Source organism: Mercenaria mercenaria, chromosome 1, assembly GCF_021730395.1.
Source record: "Mercenaria mercenaria strain notata chromosome 1, MADL_Memer_1, whole genome shotgun sequence".
NCBI classification, from domain to species: domain Eukaryota; kingdom Metazoa; phylum Mollusca; class Bivalvia; order Venerida; family Veneridae; genus Mercenaria; species Mercenaria mercenaria.
In genome coordinates, this window is record NC_069361.1 from 42,923,400 (window position 1) to 42,945,174 (window position 21,775).

The 21,775-nt window shown below is 35.8% G+C and overlaps 1 long non-coding RNA gene across 3 annotated transcripts in view; it reads right to left on the reverse strand.

Annotated features, from left to right (window-relative positions):
* Positions 1-2,132: 2,132 nt before the first annotated feature.
* Positions 2,133-21,775, reverse strand: part of LOC123540731 (uncharacterized) — a 33,781-nt gene continuing 14,138 nt past the window's right edge. For 2 of the 3 annotated variants that reach the window (XR_008371301.1, XR_008371305.1), the window contains exons 5-9: positions 19,137-19,373; positions 18,014-18,240; positions 17,441-17,542; positions 5,170-8,115; positions 2,133-3,883 (exon numbers count right to left, since the gene is read on the reverse strand). This is a non-coding gene — a long non-coding RNA (uncharacterized LOC123540731). The remainder of the gene's footprint in view (positions 3,884-5,169; positions 8,116-17,440; positions 17,543-18,013; positions 18,241-19,136; positions 19,374-21,775) is intronic. The other variant, XR_008371304.1, reaches the window with a different exon arrangement.

Consider the following 21,775-nt stretch of genomic DNA (forward strand, 5'->3'; position numbering starts at 1 on the left):
AAATATGTCAGGAGGAAAACTGTATAAAGTCCGAATTTTATTAAAGTCTTATTTGTAAAGTTTATACAGCGTTAAAAGTACAGTGTATACCACGTAAATATTTGGTTTCGCCAAATATAAATAAATTTAATATATTGCCTAGCTCAAAGTCAGAAATTGTATTGAAAAATTTAGCATTCTTTATATACTATGCATTTAAGCACAGATCAGAGCAAAGTATAGATATATGACGGCACATTTAGTGAGTCTGTCGAAAACTTTATAGACACAGGCATAGCATACCGGATGATGTAGCTATATGTATATATTTAAATTAAATTGATTTCTTGTATAATCACAATATTTTCTGGCATACATGCACATATTTGTACCATTTCCATTAAAGGGAACCATACAGTATCTGAAGATATAACGTGATATTAACTCTGAATATGTACACATTTCGCCTACTAAATTGTTTTTAGTTAAATTAGTTAGTATGCCTTTCTGTTTCGTTTCATTTAAGGCTACTATTTAAAATTTCAAATTAATTCAATTAAAACACAACTTATCGTTTATTCTATTTGTCAATGAGTAAAGGTTCAATTAAACACTGGAAATTGTATTACAAATTACACACTACAGTGAACGCAATTTTAAAAAGCGAAACTGTGCTGAAACTATGGTTATTAAGTTATAATCCATAAACAGTTCGCAGATCATATAAGATTCAAAGATGGAAATAATACAACTATGATGTGAAATTAATTGTATATACTAGTAACTAATATTATATTATTTGAAATGTTCTCGTAATATTTACCCTGCTTTGCACACTAGCATAATAAAGCTTGTGTAAATATTATGTTGTTTTTGGGCCAGTGGCCTATATACCAATAAAGAAATTGTTATTGTTATTGACACAGGTGTATCCGGGCATTATTTCCAACAGAAGTAACAACTGACCATTTGTTAGCCAACTGGATGGCTTCCTTAATTGTAATTATTCTACACTCTAGGCATGGTTTTCAACATGCAGCGGGGAGGGACATGTGATTTCAAGTTACGGATCATAACAACTTTGTCATAGAAACACCCTAAATATTTGCATACAAAGGATTCTTCTAGGCATTATTTCATGCATAAGTGGACATATGGATAGTATCACCGACCTGCTGTGAGCCAACTGGATTGCTTTCTCACATACAATAATTTCTAAACCAAAGGTTTTGAAACCAGTGATGAAGGGCAAGTGATTTAATGTTAGTGACCTTAACGACCCCTAAATATTCTTATATCATGGCACATATTGAAAATATATAATCCGCAATATATATACAAGGGAGTAAAATCTGTATCACCAAGAAGAAAAGTTCTCAGATTAGCCTACCTTTGGAGATGTAATTTCTCTTCCCTGTTATACAGGAATGAAATGAATGATACCTTCCTAAAATTACCCTTAAGCTAACAGATAGAGCAAAGTAATACAAGCAAGTACGAAAATGACTGTGTTCATTTTACTTGTTCCAGTGTTCATTTTACTTGTTCCAAAACATTGCACTTAATGGGCTTTTAAGGGATTATGAATTAAATTCCATGTTAATGGTACAAAACTAGTTGCTTTAATATATGGAATATTGTATAATTTTCATCTACAGTCATTACCTAAGATGCAGGTTTATCAAATTTATCATGCACAGGTACAAAAGTGAAATGAAATTATGCTATAAATTAATAGTGTAAAAATTATTCGATTATGCTAAAACAGTGTACACTTTATTATCCAAGGTAACATCTTTATCATCTAAAATGATTCATACCATCAAAATGTGATGCAACTATGAACAGCGCAACAAAAGACTGCCAAGAGTCTTTATAAATTTGTAAAACAATAAGAGGAAATACAGTTATTTTATCTAAATAAAGGACTACCCACCAAACTACCAAAGCAATGCAATATATAAATGAGCCATGACATGTTACAAACTGTCAAAGCTGAAAAAGTATTAATCATCTCATGGCATTTAGATGTTTGTTTTCAAAGCCATAGGTGATGAATGGATTCTTTTAAGAAATAGATGCAGGTCATGCTTTTTACGTTTTTCTTACTGCGCAGTTAACTGAATGGAAAAGAAAGAGGTTGTTTTTTTCAGGATGCAATAAAAGCTCACATATGACAAAAAGTGGTATTGCATAAATATGTAACAAATTGTGCAATCAAAATATTGAGCTGATAAAAATCAGGAATATACAGTGAAGCATGCTTCATCTTAAAAAGAGATGTCAGTAGTAAGTGACGAATATCTCCAAAACTGAGCGCCCAGGGCTATGACCTTTGCCAATGACCTATGAATATTGAGACCAAAACATAAACCGTGGCCCAGTGGTTAAGGCGTCCGCCTCGGGATCGGGAGGTTGAAGGTTCGAGCCCTACGGGAAGCGTTCGTCCGGGAGATGTTTGTCATGGGACTCGTTCCGAAATGACCGGTTCGTGAGCCGCGAGCTAGTTAAATGAATGGTTACCGACTTCTATCCGCCTGGCGCCTGGCATAGTGGTAGGAGTTGGGAGGTAATTGGTAGGCACAATAAAGGTGTCTCATAAGCCAAATTGGCTGGCCCTTTCAATAGAGGTGACACTATAATAAACAAGACTTTTACCTTTTTACCTTTTATATTCTGATTATGCTTAACATTTGTGTAATGCTTTATTTGAATTGTTCAGAAAATGTAGCTGAGGCATGAAGTTCGTTGGACAAACTAACTATTGTGCAGAAATACAATGCAATTATTATATATGTATCACTTTAGGGGCTTTAAAAATATAATTATATAACTTGCATGTAGACATCACCTAAGAGAATATTGGAAAGTGGTCTCTAAATACTAATGGTCTCTTTGATACAACATTATGATTGTTCTTAAATAAAACAAGTGGCCCAAATGCAATTCATGAAGTCTTTTATACATTTTTCTATTTTTAGTTCCAGTGGCCCTCAAAAGTGGCCTAGTGCCCTCATTTGAACAAATTTGGGAAACCAGACCAAGTCCGATGAAGATACATCAAACAGTTTATAAGAATAAGCTGTTTTAAAGTATTTCTAGTTTTAGCTCTAGCGGCCCCTAAAAGCGGCAAAGTGCCGCCATTTGACCTTATTATGAGTGGTTCATCAGAAGAAGTTTTTTAAAAAGATGTTTTTTAATTTTTAGCTCTGGCAGCCAGTAACACGGGCCATTGTGAATCATTCGAACAAATCTGATAGATGTACACACCAGGATGCCACTGACTAAGTTTGGTGTAATTCATTTAATTCTTTGAGCAGTACTTTCAGATAAGAAGATGTTGAAGTAGAAGTATTGACACAGGACGCGGGACGATGGACGCCAGACTATCCACCTTTACTAATAGCTCATCCTGAACAAAGTCCAATTGAGCTAACAAAAGCGTCATAAAGCAAGAGGCGGTCTCTCGCGAAGTTTGACTTTATAACAAGTTTTACCTTTCAAGAAGTATTACTCTATTTGTATCAAATTTAATTCTTTTCATGGTGGACAAATGATGATATATGGAGGATACTCAATTATTTACATGAAGGATGCAGAAAGAGGATTTTGCATTTTGCACACTTATTTCAGAAATTTGCTTTTTCCTACACATTTTTTTATATTGTAATTTACATTAGGAGGTGGCCTATAGAGTTTATGAACATTCTATTTTCCACCTGTTCCTGGTCTCTTTCCAACTGTTTTCTTTGGTTCCACTTTGGGTTGCTGTTGCCAACCACATATGCTGAACTTGGAACCCTATTTTGGGGTGGTGCAGGTTCAGAAAACTTAACAGCCTCCGGAAATGTACTGGTCTTTTCTTTGTAATCTCAAATACAACCATATCATCAGTGACGTCACGCTGAAAAAATAAAGGCCAGAAATGCGTTCACTGAAACATACAATAACTGTGTTGTTAAGCTTTAAACGCGCACTGCCATTCTTTCATTTTTCTGAATTTCCCACAAACTCTGTCTGAACTTATAAATGCCAGGGCAGTCACCAGACCTACATTTATATATTATTAGATATGCATAGATGTTCTTCAACAAAAATCTGCATGACATAAGACGAGCAAAAATACTTTACTTTAAAATGAGTGTGGACATACAATTATTAACCTCCTTATTACATATGCATTTATGCTTAAAACTGATATCCATATTTTCTTTTGCCAGAGTAATATTTGAAATATTAACTAAAATGAAGCTAGAGCTACCACTAAATGTGATTAATACCCCAAGATGCCGCTTTGATACAGACGAAAATATGTTGTGATCATAACATGAAAGTGTGACCTTGACCTTTAACCTATTTACCTTGGTTGCACACTCTGCACATTGACAACTGATGGTAGTATTATGATAATCATTTAAGTGGGTAAATAAATATGGACTTGATATTTGACCTCTAATTATAGCATTGAACTTGTTGGCCCAGATCATGTGCTATGTAGTCGTCTTAATGAGATAAACAATTGATGCAAATTTTATGAAAAATCTTTCAAGCCGTTAAGATGATAAGAAGCTGATATAAACTTTAGCAATTTGACCTTGGCCTTCAATAGCAACTTTGCCCTTTGTCCTAGTGACCTTGTTTGTGTGCTATAGGGGTAAACAGTTGTTGTTTGATTTCTGAAAAGATTCACAGTGGTTTAGAAGATACAGAGCAAAAACAAATTTAAGCTATTTGACCTTCGACGTCCAAGGGTGACCTTGACCTTGGACTTATTGACTGAAGTCATGTGCTTGATCATCTTGATGAGGTAAACAACTGAGGCAAGTTTTATGGAATCGTTTTAAACTGTTTAGAAGATATGCAACGGACACAAATTTAAGATATCTGAACTTGACCTTCAAGTATGTCTCTGACCTTGGATCTAGTGACCTGTTGCAATATACACATCATCTTGGTAAGGTAAATAAGTGATGTTAGTGAAAATCTTCCAAGCCATTTAGACAAAATGGTGCAGATACAAATTTAATCTATTTGAACTTCCATCTCAAAGTGTGCTTTGACATTTGACCTAGTGACCTGGGTTGTGCTGCTCTGCCTCTCCTCTTAACGAAGATGTTATTCTCAAGACTTTAGATGTTAATGATGTGTCTGCCTGTGACTGAAATAATACCGTTGAAGCTGGAATATTACCATATGATCTAGAACATGTACTACGATGATATAGGTGTGAAAACTAAGCAAAGGTTCATTTTGGTTGGCATAAATCTGTTGAAGCAATGATGTTAATCTCTTTCTGTTGCCTGCCCATCTAACTAAGTCAGCAGAGCAGGAAACCATTGAAATACCAGTCACTATTTCGGGCAGGGCAAACAGTATTTTGAACTGCAGGCCATTGTCCAATGCATAGTTGTATTTGAAGACTTTTGATATACACAGTCCTAACTTGAGTCATATGACAAATGTTCAGTTGTAATGGTGAAAAGAAACGGGTATTATTTTCGTCATGGACGCGCCTTCTGAGCAGAATTACTGGCATAAGTCAACTGAAAAACACATAAAATAATCACAACATAAGTGGAGGTTGAAACTATTGATGAGAGAATAGTGAAGCAAATGTCAGCGAGGCCCCCATTAGTAAATCTCGAAATCCTAATAGGCACAGACACAGTTTCATTTTTATTCCGAAATATCAGAATTTGACACCCAAATGAAATTATAAGATCCGCTAAGTTATCAAATGCAAAAATTGCTAGTTATTTTCCAACTTTGTTATAATTGTGCTCTTCTATTATCTGAAATAGAGCAATATCCTGCAGGGAGAAAGCAAAACTTTAAGAAGAGATTCCGTGTTCAATCTTCAGCGCCAGTGCATGTAACGGTGACAATTTGACAAAAATGCACAAGACCTATTTCATTCATCCTCAAACTCCTCATTCACGTGGGGAAGTTATGAATTAATGAAAAAATATGATGTCACTGCAAGGAAATCAAAAAGCAATGTTTGGGTATCTGTTGGCCATATCGAAATATAATGCTGTTTAATTCAACAAAAACAGAACATTCCAGATTCTTTTTCTTTGTATGCAGCAGAATATTCTACAAAAATAGCAAAAAATGTTTTCTACTTTTGTTCACATTATTCAGTTCTACAAAAATAAGATAATATACAACTACCAATGCAACTTCGCTCTCGTAAAAAAAAAGATTCAAACGTAGAGCTGTCTATGTGCAACACTGGCCTTGTTGGGCTGTTGTTTCTCGTGCATCAATCATGCCCTTGGCTTGTGGTTGCCTTCCACCTTTACCTTCCTGTTGATATGTGTGACCACTCAGACTACCTCACTAGAACATCAGTGTCATCTCTTCTCAATGGCTGACCTTGAGCATTATTGTCGAATGAGGAGCTTCGTTTCAGGATACCCCGTGATGGACTTAGAAAGCCCTGTTAGTCATTCAACTCACCTGAACAGCAATTAAGAGGGCCAGTATGACCCTATATTACTCACCTGTGTTAATAAATGTGGCATTGGAATTATCAAGATAAACATAATGGCTAAGTTTCATTAAGATAGTGTTATAAATGTATTCTCAAGAGTGTTAACAGCTTTTCCTCTAATTTGACCGGATGATCTAGTTTTTGACCCACGCGACCCTGTTTTGAACTTGGCATAGGAATTATCAATATAAACATTCTTAACAAGTTTCATGAAGTTAGGGTCATATATATGGCCTCTAGGGTGTAACCAAGCTTTTCCTTTGATTTGACCTGGTGGCCTAGTTTTTGACTTCGCATGATCCAGTTTCAAACTTGGCCGAAAGATAACCAAGATAAACATTCTGTGCAAGTTTCAATCAAGGCATAAATGAAACCTCGATATGGCTGAAAGGGTTTTCGAAAGAAACCGGGATCTAATTGTGACTTTTGTGTGTAAGTGTAGTCAAAATAGAATGTGAAATATCACTTCTGCTGTGTTCGCAAGGTAAGAATTAACAACTTTTTGCTAAATCAGGGGGCGTAACTCCGAAATCTATGATTGGATGAGACGGATTCATCATGGAATCCAAGATATATTGTTGTTAAAGATATTTTGCAAGTTTGTATCAAATTAAACCATAAATGAAGCCTCTATATGGCTGCAAAAGCCAAAAATAGCAAATTTCGCCCTTTAAGGGACCATAACTCTGGAACCCATGATTAAATCTTGCAAGGAGGGAACTGAGATGTTACGCTAATACAAGTTATGTCCAAGTTTGATAAAAATGGATTGCAAAATGTGGTCTCTATGGTGTTCACATGCCAAAATAGCAAATTTTGGCCCTTTTATGAGCCATGATTTTAAAAGTCATGATGGTATCTGGCCAGTTTTCGAAAGGAACCGAGATAAATATGCCAAAACAAGTTGTGTGCAAGTTTGATAAAAATGGGTTGCAAAATGTGTTCTCTATCGTGTTCACAAAGAAATTGTGGACGGACGACGGGCGATCGAAAAAGCTCACCTTGTCACTATGTGAGTGGTGAGCTAAAATAAAGGTGATCTCCACAAAGACCAAGGTACTGAATACTTCATTGCAAAAAACATTCAATTTTATATTAAACCTTAAATTACTGTAAACGTACATGCAAAAACATACGTATCAAGTTGAAAAAGGAAGAATAAAGGGATAAAAGTATGTCTGAAGACTGTTCAATTAGCTGAATTTAACAGCTGACACTATCATACCCCGGTATATAATAATGCTGTAAAAAGAAAAAAAAAAAACAACAAAATAAAATTTGTAATGTTTTGTGATTAAATTGCAAGTGAAACAGTATAACAAATGTATATAAAGTGTGTACAGTGTTTTCTACCGTAAATAAATGCATTAAGAAAATTTTAAAAACTTGTAACAAATTAGCCCTGACATGTCAAAGATTTAAGTTTTAGAACAATTTCTTTCCAGGGGTGTTGTTGAAATATATTTTAGCCATGACTTAATCCTCCATGCAGTTTTTATGTTTGTTCAGCCAGTTCTTCTTAATCCATCTCTGTTACCTGCGGTGATGTGGCTGATTTTGGTGATTCTGTTTTCGGTTTTTGAGATTCTGGAGGAAGTCTGATCCATACTGGCTCCAGCTGGGACAGCCATTTGAGATACCTGTGCAATTACAAAATACACCGGTCTTCATTTTATGTACGAGTATATAGTGTGTTAATGTAATATAATTAAATATGAAATTATCTAATTTCATGGACACGAAATTTTGTGGTTTTAGCCAAAACTGCTATTTCTTGGGGATATAAAAGATAAGAGGTAAGGGTAGATTTCTCGGAAGTCCAGAGCACCAAAAACACAGCCACAGAGCCACGCATTTGCATAGTAGGCCAACAAAAAGAAGCTGTAATGGAAAAATATTTCAGACGGGTTGCTTCAAACATCCAACAAGTACATATTAATTTATGCTAAATATAGATGGAGGAGAAGGAAATGGTAAGGGGCAAAATTGGGCCGCGGGGGGGGGGGGGAAGGGAAGGAACCCGAAGGGGAAAGTTGAACAAGGACGAATGTACAAAGGCAATGCCACGTTCCTTAGTAACAGTCACACTACAACGTACACCTCGATAGCGCAATCACTCGTGTACCAAAGATAAACATACAACCACGACTAACTGAATAACATAGAAAAACGAACAAGCAACACATAAGGAAACAGTAAATAAGTTCACGAAGTTTGGACTTTGAACATTAAGTGTATTGGAATTTTACTGTTTCATTTGGGTTAAATTTTGTGGATTGATTCAACTACGAAATCAATGAAAGTAAGTCCCTCACAAAAATTAAGGGTTTTCACAGTACTTATTTACTACCTAATTTTGTACTATAGCATAGTAATGTGTAAACAAGAAACAATATTATATGGTTACTATATAAAACTCATTCAATAAAATGTAAATTACTATCATTCTAACTTTAAATGAGCCGTGCCATGAGAAAACCAACATAGTGCGTTTGCGACCAGCATGGATCCAGACCTGCATGCGCATCCGTGCAGTCTGGTCAGGATCTATGCTGTCCGCTTTCAAAGCCTACTGCAATTAGAGAAACCATTAACGAACAGCATGGATCCTGACCAGACTGCGCGGATGCGCAGGCTGGTCTGGATCCATGCTGGTCGCAAAGCCACTACGATGGGTTTCTCATGGCGCGGCTCAAATAGATAGTTAAAAGATATTCCCCAGAAAAAGTTACTAAGTTTTGAACCTGGCATACATTTCATAATGAACACTGACAATGTAGATCAAGTAGAAATATGGTTCCGTCTTTCATACTTTGACCAAGTGACCTATTTGAACCACAATGATATAGTTCAAACTTGAAATAAAAAAGTTCTTATCAAGTTTCATTTAAATCATATAAAGTGGCCTCAAGCGTGTTTAAGGAGGGTTTTCTCAAGTTTAACCTGTTGATCTTGTTTTCCTAATCTAATTTGAAACTTGACGTAGATTTCATAATGATAAATACATCATTCTGTGTACTCTTAAAATATTTTACATAAATCATATAGAAAACATAGCTTTTAAAGTGTCCAGATCTTGTATAAACATTCTCACTTGGTCTTGTGTAGAGCAGGTACAAAATGTGTTCTCAGTGTGTTAAGATTTTCTATGAAGTGACCTAGTGACCAAGTGACCAAGTTTCTGAACCCGAATGAAGAATTTTAATCTTGACCTAGATTTCATAAAGACGAATACATCTGTGAATTCTGGCCATACTGATAGGAAATTTAGCTTTGAGTGTGTCTTGCATAGACTGTGTACAAAATGTATCCCATGCGTGCTAGCAAAGATTTTTATGATGTGACCTAGTGACCAAGTGACAAAATTTTGAATCCCAGATGAAACAGTTTTAATGTAGACCTAGATTTCATATAGACAAACATTCTGACCATGGTTCAGGAAGGTTAGGTAGAAAATATTGTCTGTTAATGTAGAGATAGACCCTAAAATTTTCAATGATAGAAATACATGAAATAAAGTCTAGAAATTGATTTCCAAGTCCTTGAAATAAACAAAAATAATTTCACAAATGTGAAATTTATGATATTCGAATCGCATGTGACATGCCTTAACTATACAGTGTTCCGGAATACGAAAGTTAAAAAAGTAAAATGTGACTGGGGAATGAAAGCGGACAACACAGAAGGTACACGTTTTTTTTTTTTTTTTTTAAATATTTAATATAAAGTTGTGATCCGCAAAGAATTACAACTCTTGCCTTGGGCTAGTACTTATAAGCAGAGATATCCATTTGTTTACTTTCCTTGCAATTACACAATTAAGTGGGAAATGAAAACGGTTTAAGACACAATATCATACTTTTTTGCACAACAAAAACATTTGCAGATAATACAGTTTTACACGTATCAAGATTTCATAATAGAAGCACTTTTGTAATACAGAACACCTGGTAGGATTAGTAAATGTGCAATTATATTGATCTCTATTTCCTATGCCTAGTTAATGGAGTTCTATGATTTGACCTTTCGACCTGTATTTTAAACCCAGGATGTCTTCCTCACAAGTACCCGTTCTACAGCCGAGGAATGATTTTCACCATACAGCGGGGAGGGACATGTCATTTCAAGTTACAAACCTTACTAACTTGGTCATGGTTGCCCCCTAAATATTTGCATGCCCAAAATGATACATAGGTAGAATCACCGATCTTCTGTAAGCTAACTGGATGGCTCTCACCTGATAGAATTCTTCACCTAAGGCTTTGAAACCAGTGTTGAGGGGAGGTGATTTAAACTAAAGGACCTTAACAACTTGGCCATGAAGACCCCTATATATTCTTCTATCATGGCAAATATTGATGTTATCTAATCCGCAATATATATATACAAGGGAGTAAAATCTTTTTCACCAAGAATAAAAATTCTCAGATTAGTCTACCTTGAGCATTATACCTTTCTTATGTTACTCTTAAGCTTATAGATAAAGCAAGGTAATACAAGCAAGCACGAAAATGACACTGCGTTCATTTTACTTGTTGCAAAAACACTACTCTTAATAGGCTTTTAAGGGATTAGAAATCAGCTTAGATACATGTATATTGAATATTGCATAATATTTATTTACAGTCATTATGTAAGATGCAGGTTTATCACATTTATCAAGCGCAGGTACCAAATAAAAATGAAATTATGTTATAAATTAATAATGTGAAAAATAGCAAATACACATGTATGCTAAAATACTGTACAATTTATCGTTCAAGATAACACATTTACAATCATTATTTATAATATTAAATGATGTGAACTAAATGATTCATACCATCAAAGTGTGATGAACTATCAAATCGCGAGTATGCTCTTCTAGACTGAGGCAATCACCGAAGAAGAAGAAGAAGAAGATGATGATGATGATGAACTGCGAAAAATCCAACAAAATGTTGTCAAGAGTCTTCATGAATTTGAAAAAAAAGTTCGAGGAAACACAATTACTTTCATCAAAATAAAGGACTACTCACCAAACTACCAAAAAAATGCAATATAAAAATGAGCCATAAAATGTTACAAACTGTCAAAGCTGAAAAAGTATTAATAATGTCGATGTCGATGTTTGCAAGTTTTCAAGGAAGATGAATGAATTCTTTTAAGAAATGGATGCAGGTCATGCGTTTTACCTTTTTCTTACTACGCAGTTAATTGAATGGAAAAGACAGAAGTTGTTCTTTCAGGATGAAAAATTGCAATAAAAGCTGACATGCAACAGACTGTTCTTAGCTATCAAAATACTAACCTGATACAAATCATGAAAATACAGAAAATCATGCATCAATGATCTCAGAAAGAGATGTCAGTAGTAAGAGATAAATATCATCAAAATTGAGTGTCCAGAGTTATGGCCCTTGCCGATGACCTATGAATGTTGAGGTACAGACCAAACATGTATTCATAAAGTAAAGTGTCATTTGAGTTGTTTAGAAACTCTAGCCGAGACAGGAAGTTCTTTGTACAGACAAACAGTGCAATGCCTCACTATAGGGACTTTTAAAGAATAAAATTATAACTTGCATTGAGAGACCACCCAAGAGAATGGTAGAAAATGGTCTCTTAAAACATACGGTCTCTGAATACAACATAATACTTGTTCATTAACAAAACAAAAGGAACTTAAATGTGGCATCTTAAAGCAAGAGTCCTCTGAATGTGGTCTAAGCTGGATAACAAACTTTGCCTATCAAGTATTCCTCTATCAATATCAAATTAAATGCTTTTCTTTCAAATACCTGTAAATATTATTAGTAATAACCACGAAAAGTTGCAGTAGGTTTATGGATGTATGCGTACATGTAAGTGTCAAGCATAAGATTCTGTGACGAGTTGGGAAAGTGACTGTCCTTGACCTGTTCAAATTGTCATTCTTGCTTTCCGCGGAAGGACCCAGAATCAACCAACGTTGCGGTGCTCTTGTTTCAGAAAAGAAAAGAATCATTATAACACTTCTAGTTAGTACTAAGGGCGTTTGTATATTTTCAGTCACATACGACTCTATTGCTTTAGCAACAATTATCGTTTCGTATCTGATTTTAGCGCGATCCGTGTCCCTACTGACGCGGCTCTATCACAATCTCTTTACCAAGATGCAAAGTCAGTCTATGTCAGAGAAATCACGATCATCATATTAAATGCATTCTCAAATGGTAGAAAAGACTGTTGCATAAGCGCTAGGGCACATTTTATCACCTTACGTTTAACTTATCATACCCGTACATAGTTTCCATATCGTACAAAGTTATGCAACTTGGAGCTTAGAATTGTTGTAATAAGACATTTTGATACATATTTAAAACAGTACAGAGAAGGTATTAACGAACATACAGTCGAACTTCGATGGCTCGAACTCGAGGGTCCCGTGAAAATTATTTCGAGTTTTCCGTTGTTCGAGCCATCCAAATGGCGGCCATTTTGAATTTGGGAATTCGAGGGCATGATGTGTTACAAACCTTACATCGTAATATATTGTCATATTGTACCTAAATGTGTGTATGATATGATCATAAATAAAAAATGAACGCTGAAATATGCTTTATTATTTATTTTCAAACTTGATATAGATATGAAAATAAAACACAGATAAAACACTAATATAATTATAAGAATTTCGGTGAAGACAGCATCAAATAGAAAGACATGAATAACAAACCTTTATGAATCATAGTTCAGTACAAATATTATCAAATATATTGCTTTCCAGTAGCTGACTTAGCTATCCCCCCGTTTCCGGGTCCTTTAAAATTACTAAGTTGTTCAGCCATGCCAAAGCAGTATGAAAGTTGACATCGGATCTCCCGATTTTAAGCAGAAAAAATAAATAAAGACAGACACTGCTCAATTATTTTAAATAATTTTATTCCTATAAATCAAAGTCCATTAAAGCATTGCAGTGAACGAAAGTCACTTTGTTTAATTTGTTTGTCGTATACCGACGCTAATTACATAAGCGTGTGAAAATTTCGCACGCGCCGGTTAAAGGGGAAGCTTGGAGAATGTCAGGCAGAGGTGTGAAAAACTTTGTAAACACAAGCCATTCCGGCGACAAATTGTCTGTTCGACTGAATAAGTGCAATTATCACTGTAATTAAGCCAAGGGGACCACCAAATGAGTTCGAGAGTTCGAATTTTCGAAGTTCGAGCGATCCGAGGTAGAACTATATAGAATAAAGAAGGAATAAATTCGGGACCGGACGAAGTGTTCGAGCGATCCCAGGTGTTCGAAAGATCCGAGTTCGAGCCATTGAAGTTCAACTGTATGTTAAAACATTGCCAAGAAAATGTTTGAAGCAAATTTATTGTTGAGTTTCATACAGCGGTTTAAACATTTCTGAAATGATTGTAAATGTTCCAGAGACATCATGTCAGTTTTTTTACTGAATGCTGTGTATATATTACAGAAGAGTGATATTTAATGATTAAAGGATTTTGCGACGACACATCAATTTGAATGGGTCAATAGCAAAAATATATGAATGTCACAACAACAGCAACTAAAACTAGAAAGTAACTTATAAATGTGAAAGATAAATTAGATATTTACTCTTTTATTCTATAGTTATGTTCAGCTGTGTTAAATAGCAAAACAAGAGGTCGTTAGAAGAAGAGTTCACTCATTCAGAAAGATACATGTAGAATTATATTAATGTATATTAATAAAGAAGTTTGAAGGGTTGTGAGTACAAGTCCCTGCGAGGTAATTGTGCTTTTGGTTATAAGTTTGTCTAATCTATTATTACTGTTTTCAATTATGTAAGATTATTACTATTAGATAATTATCAACAGGTTTCTATTTTTTTGATTTACATTTAATTAAGCTGCAGCGTAGAAATTACTTCAACAAAGCTTTTCCTTTATTTCACGTCCCTTTAAAGATGCACTATGCTCACCTTTTACATAAATATTTCATCACTGCATATTGATCTAAATCTAGAAAATCCGCATTATAAACCAACTATGTATCCTGCAATCACAACTAAATGTCTGTAAAATAACAACCATTACTTTCAAACAAACTTCCAGAGTTTTAGTAGCGTAATATATTCATACTGTGTTTACTTACACATTAATTAATATGTACATGTTGTAGTATTTAAACCTTACACATTACCTTTCATACTCACAAACATGGTTATTTTATAATTCCATAAATTATATGCGATAATTGTTCATATATTCAAATATGAAATTTGGGTATAATATATTTTTATCATTGTATAAATGACGTTCCCTTTATTTAAAATAACATAATGCTAAATTATTATGTATGTGTACGATGTAAACTACAACACACTTCACTTCAGCAACAAAAACAAGCAACTCTTTCAATCATTTGAAGATGACGATATATTTTAATTTTTAATAAAAATGCCGTCATTTTGATGACGTCATAATTCAATCCAGTCGCAGAATTCACACTGGCGACATGGCTTAGAATGAACTTCAGACATTACGGAACAGATTGGTATATGTCGCCATTAATCTTTTTTCCAATCGCACGGGACCCAAAATATGGCTCTTAGCGAATACACTAAAGTAGGCCTACATTTTCATTTTTTATGCAAAATATATATAGAGTAGGAGGAAGGGGTAACGGAAAAAAGGGATGGGGGCGGGGGGGGGGGGGATTTAAGGGGAAAGTAGAACAAGGATGAATATTCAAAAGGACATGCTACGTTCCTTAATCACAGTTACACTACAACGTAAACCACAGCAGGGCACACACTCATGAACAAAAGATAAACACACACACCCGCACGCACGCACACACAACCAACTTAAATAGATAAACAGACAAGTAAGATATAACAACACTGTAGGGCACCGCGCAAGACACACATTTAAGCAGGAAAAATCAACAATTGAGCACCGCCTTAGGATTCCGGCAGCCAAAATTAAGGTGGGCAAAATAACTTACTCATATTAAACTTGGGGATACCAAAGCAAGGGAGCCCAGTTGCAAGGGGAAAGGATGGGGCGATAGGGGGAGTGAGGAGAAAGAGGAAAGAAGCGTTAACAAGAGCTGTCCATAAGACAGCACGCTCCACTTTTCTCACTGCTTGACTCTGAATTAGAGCTTTGCCAGTAAAAGGGGCATACATTTGTCAAAATTCAAATAAGAGTTATGGGGATTGCTTCTTATGGTGTAGCCTTTGATAGTAATAACTATTTTAAGTTTCAAGTCAATAGCTTTGGTAGTTACAGAGATATTGGACGTTATATAAAACTTTAATAAAAAAGTTAAAAAGGTGCATAACTCTGCCAGAATTCAAATCTAAGTTATGGGGATTATTTCTCCTGGTGTAGACTACGACAGTAAATAACTGTTTCAAGTTTCAAGTCAAAAGCTTTGATAGTAACAGAGATATTTGACTTTAACAAAAACTTTAACCAAAAAAATTATTCTAAGTTCAAAAGGGGAATAAACCTGTAACATTTCAAATCAGAGTTATGGAGATTGTTTTTCTCCTGGTGTAGACTGTGATAGTAAATAACTATTTCAAGTTTCAAGTCAATAGCTCTGATAGTAACAGAGATATTTGACTTTATCAAAAACTTTAACCAACGGCGACGCCGGGCCAATGCAATAGTACTACATTTTATTCGAAAAGTCGAACAAAAACTAACAAGACAAACAATATGGTGCAGATACAAAATTGATATTTTTAACTTCCACCTCTACGTGTGCTTATAGACCTTGGGTTGTGCAATCTGCCTCTCCTCTTGATGAAGATATTAACAGTTACTGTTATAAAAATCTTCACTTGAAGAAAGCACACAAATGCAAAGTTTCATTTCCATGTAATACTAAGCTTATTTAACGATAAAACAAAAAGAAAATCTAGCATTTTACAGGCTGTTTCCGTCTTAAAATGTAAATTTTGGTAGCCATTTTGTTGAAGCAATGATGCTGAGCTGATTTTTTTCTGTTGCCTACCCAGCTAATTCAGTCAATAGAGTAGGAAACCATTAAAATACCAGTCACAAGTTCGGGCAGGGCAAACGTTATTTTAAGTTGCTGTTCATTATCCAATACGTGGTTGTAATTGAAGACTTACACAGACTTAACTTGAGTCATATGGCAAATGTCCAGTTGTAATGATAAAAAGAAACAGGTATTACTTTAGGCACGGAAGGGCCTTCAAGGCTGACTTACTTCTCTAAGTCAGCTGAAAATCTCCCACATACAAAAAATACACAGAGGCTGAAACTAGCGATGGGAAAAACACGAAGGAAATGTCAGCGAGGCCCCCATCAGTAAATCCCTAAACACCAACATACATAGACACTGTGTTCTGTTGTATTTGGAAATATCTGAATTTGGCACCCAAACAAAATTGTAAGATCCGCTAAATTATCAAGTCTAAAAATTGCTAGTTTTTTCCAACTTTGTTGTAATTGTGCTCTTTTGGTGATTCTATTACTAGTATATGAAATCCAGCAATTATCCACCGGATTATTCCTACAGGGAAAGAGCAAGGACGTTCTGAGTCCAATCTCCTGTCCCAGCGTATGTTCTAGGTGACAATCTGACAAAAACGCATCATTACATTCATCCTCAAACTCGTCATTCATGAGGGTAAGTTATCAGTTAATAAAAACATGATGGTACGAAGCTCTGTTTGGGTATTTGTTAACCATATCAAACTAAAATGCTGCTGAATTCAACCAAAACGGAACAGTGTAGATTTTTTCCTTTATATGCAACAGAATATTCTTCCAAAATACAAATACAGTTTTCTTCCATATATATTATATATACTATACAACTACCAATGCAACTTCACTCTCTCAAGAATAAATATAAAATTAATACCGACAGATTACAGAAAATATATCTGCCATGTTACAATAATCTGGCAAAAGTTTTTAAGTACATTACAAAACATTTATCACAAATTTAATTACAAAGTAACATACCTTCAATTTTTCAAAGCAGTTTTGACCTCCCTCATGAAAAAGTACTAAAGCAAGTTTATACCTGTAGTGAGTGGGTTGTGGGATAATGAATTTATCTATAGCCTGTATAATAACAACTTCCTAATTAATTAGCTGGACCTATTTCTTAAATATTATTTCATCCAGCAAAGTATATTTATATATTTAATGGCAAAATAAAACATATTTTTCACAACTGCAGGTTGAGCTAGGCAAGGTATATGACTATGATAAAATGACAATAGAATCAATAGCAGAGTTGCAAGTTTACCGATGTATCATTTTTTCTTATTTAGCAAATTTTCTAAAATTAATATGGTTTCTGTGACAGATGGTATCAACCATCTATGTAATAGAACAGACCCGAAACTGGTAAAAGAACACAGAGCAGAATCTCGCTAAATCTAATGTGAACCAATGAAATATTTTCATATCAAATATCATCAGTGAAGATGCTTCTAAATTTACATGAAATTATTATAGTGAAACATGGTTTTGCAAGAAAACTGTGAGCAAGTCGATTTAAACCAAGAGCTGTCTATGTGCAACACTGACCTTGTTGGACTGTTCTGCCTCCTGCACCAATCATGCCCTTAGCTTGCGGCTGCCTTCCACCTGGTGTAACCTTCCTATTGGTGTGTGCGACCTCCCAGAATCCCTAAATGGAACATCAGTGTCGTCTCTTCTCATTGGCTGACCTTGAGCATTATTGTCGAATGCGGAGCTTCGTTTGAGGATACCTCTGGTTGGGTTAACAGATCTCTGTTGGTCATTCAAGTCACCTGAACAGCAAAATTAAAGGTGGGCTTCACAAAGGCCTAGGTATCAAAATTACAAGTTTCATTGCAAAAGCCATCCGAATTTTATTCTAAAAACAAAGACAAATATCAAACAGGGAATGCCACGTACCAAAATCGCAGCCTCCCCAAAACGAAACCTACAGCACGCATACGTGCACACCACAAACACACATATACACATACACGTGCACACACACAAAGCCAACACACGAGGACAAAACGAACAAAGGAACACACACACATACACGCGAACACACACAAAGCCTACAAAAGAGGACAAAACGAACAAAGGAACACAGTGGGGCAAACCTTACTGTAAAAATACATGCAAAAACATGTGAATCAACAAAAACAACAATTGCTTAAAAAGAACTAAAAAGAGAATAAGCCTGAAGACTGTTCATTCCATCAAAACCTAAATGCTTCCATGATTTATCTACTTGAATTATAAACACTGTAACCATTACAAAATTTGGAGTGAAGAAAAAACATAATACAGTGTCTGCGATCAATTTGCAAGTAAAATAGTATAATAAATTATATATATAATTTGTATAAAGTGTTTTCCACTAAAAAAATAAGGCTAAGAAAAGTTTGAAAACTTAAAAAAAAAAATTAGTCCAAGCATGTCGAAGATTTAAGTATTAGAAAATATTTATTTCCAGGGGTGTTATAAAAACATATCTTAGCCATGACTTAATTCCCCCATGCAGCTTTATGACATTATTCACGTTTGGAGACGTTTTCTTTTAAGAAATTAAACAGATTTTACTTTAGCCCTGAATGTTTTCCTTGTTGAAGACATTATTTATGTTAGCAAGCCCCTTTTCAATAAGGAAAGTTTACAGAAATGAGTGCACTGTGAAGTGTGAGCAAACCTTCCAATGAAACTCGAGTGGGTGTTGTGAACGCTTGGAACTCTTGTCTTTCTGTGGTGAGGACACACATCTGTGGTATGAAGCTCCGCCCAGTGGTGACATTGTACGTGGTGATTTGCTATGTGTAGGTGCAGCATACCCAATGTCTTGTTCAGGAATGTACTTTTGCTGGCCAGCTGGAACAACAAGGATAACTTCTCCCTCGCTCTTACCTGTTGTACTTAGGACATCTGTTACCTAGAAATGGCAAATATACGTAGCATTTTTTCTGATTACTCTACTTTAACTATTATACTACCACTTCTAATGAATAACATCAACACTGAGCAGGTGAAATTTCAGAGGTCAAAGGGCTCAACTGATCACACTTGGTTAGATACATCTGACAACACATTTGACACTTGTATTCAAACAATGCGTTGTAATGCACTATTCACATTAGTTGTAACTCTACACGCTACCTATCTTCCATATAGTCAAACCCCTGCTGGGGACCTAGACTTTGCGCGTCAACTAGCAAGAATGTTAAACGAGTAAAAATGTAGTAGTAAAAAGCAAGAAGGAGAATGGTTAAAAACAGGGCAGGTGTATTTAAGGTGAGATGTGCTCAATCTGGCTTACAGCCTGACTGAACACTGGCCCAGATGAGTTGACAACATCTGAAGGCAAGGCATTCCAATGATATACTGTACGAGGGAAGAATGAAAATTTATGATAGTTGGATGAGGGTGAAACTTGAACGAATGCCTGGGAATGAGTGGTTCTGGTTCTGGAAGATCTAGTGTTGGGTGTTAGGTAGTCCGGTAGTGGGATGGCGACCTGGTTATGCAAGATGTTATAAAACATAACCAGGCGCTGGTCAATGCAACGGAGTGCAAGGCGTCATCAATTTAGGGAAGTCAGCATGTTGTCTACACTGGATGAACGGCCGTAATCACGCTTGGCCCAGCGTGCAGCCCTGCGCTGCACAGACTCAAGCTGATCAATCAGAGTATCAGAGTGGGGGGACCACACAGTGGAACTGTACTCCAGCTGGGGCCGTACAAGGGTTTTGTATGCTTGTGATTTTAACCCTTCTGAGTGCATTTTGATGTTACGTCTTAGGAAACGCAATGTTTGATTTACTTTTTTGGCGATGTTGTCAATGTGGTCATTCCATGTAAGGTTGTGTGATATAGTTATGCCAATGTATTTTGCAGATGGTACTGTTTGTAAGATGATTTTGTGTAAAAGGTACTGTTTTGGTATAGGTGTTTTACGCTTAGTGATCTGTAATACTTGGCATTTAGACGGATTGAATTTCATGTCCCATTTTGTTTCCCAGACTTCCAGTTGCTGTAAGTCTTGTTGTAGTAGGCTTGAATGGGAAGAGACAGTCAGAGAAAGGTAGATAGCCGTGTCATCGGCAAAGAGTCGAACTTTAGAGTGTTTAACAAAGTCAGGTAGATCGTTGATATTAAGAAAAAAGAGAGGCCCGAGGACCGAACCCTGGGGAGCACCTGAGGAGACTGGTATGGTGCCTGATGTGGACCCGTTAACTACCACTGACTGTGACCTGTTATCAAGGAAAGCTTTAATCCATTTAAGAGTTTGATCCCTTACACCATAGAAATGCAGCTTGTAGAGTAGTTTTTCATGGTTGACCATATCGAACGCCTTTGAAAAGTCAAGGAGTATGAGGTCAACTTGACTTTTTAGGTTCAAGAATTGAAGGATATCTTCTACTAACATTAGTAACTGAGTTTAACAAGACCTCTTTTCTCGGAAACCATGCTGCAATTCATAAAACATATTGTTCTTTGTGAAGCGTTTTGTTGTGCTAGAAGATACAATGTGTTCCAGGGTTTTACATAAGATACAGGTAAGAGATATTGGGCGATAGTTGGGTGGGTCTGACCTAGAGCCTTTCTTAAAGATGGGAGCGACATTCGCCATTTTCCATATATCTGGCAGAGAACTGGACTGCAGGGAAGAAGTTTTTCAATACCTTGTGTTAAAATTTCAATATCAGGCATAGGTTTGTGTGGGCTGTACGTTTCCTTTCCTGGGATCTCTTTACCTGTATCTGCGATATCCTGGACCTTCATATCAGCCAAAGATTTCAGAGAGAGAGGAGATTTTGAAGTAAATCCTGACTGAAATTGCTTATTGAGTACTGTGGCTTTGTCAGGGTCCTGTGTGTGAAATTTGTTGTCATGTTTGAGTGTGTCAATGCCAGTGGAATCTTGTTTTGAGTGCTTGGGAAGGCTGTATAATTTCTTATACTAATAATGGTCTGTTATGTTGTGCTTGCATTTGATCAGTTTCGAAGTTCACATTAAGGATGTCTTCAAGGTACTCTTCATGTGGAGTTCTGATACATGTGACCTAAGACCATCCCAGTCAGCCTTTTTATGGAGGTGGATTTATCTAGGTTTTTGGGGCTTTCTTTGGGCAGATGCATTTGACTGTACCAGGACAGCATCATGATCACTGATACCTGGAATTACACTGGTTCGTTTGACCTTAGAGTATTTGGATTCTACTTTGAAAGAAGTGGATCTTTTACCTACTTTTGATCAATGTTCTCCATCCTCCATCACAAGTGCGATTACTGGTATTCATTTACTCAGACAGACTAATAGCAGAAGTTCCGAGAA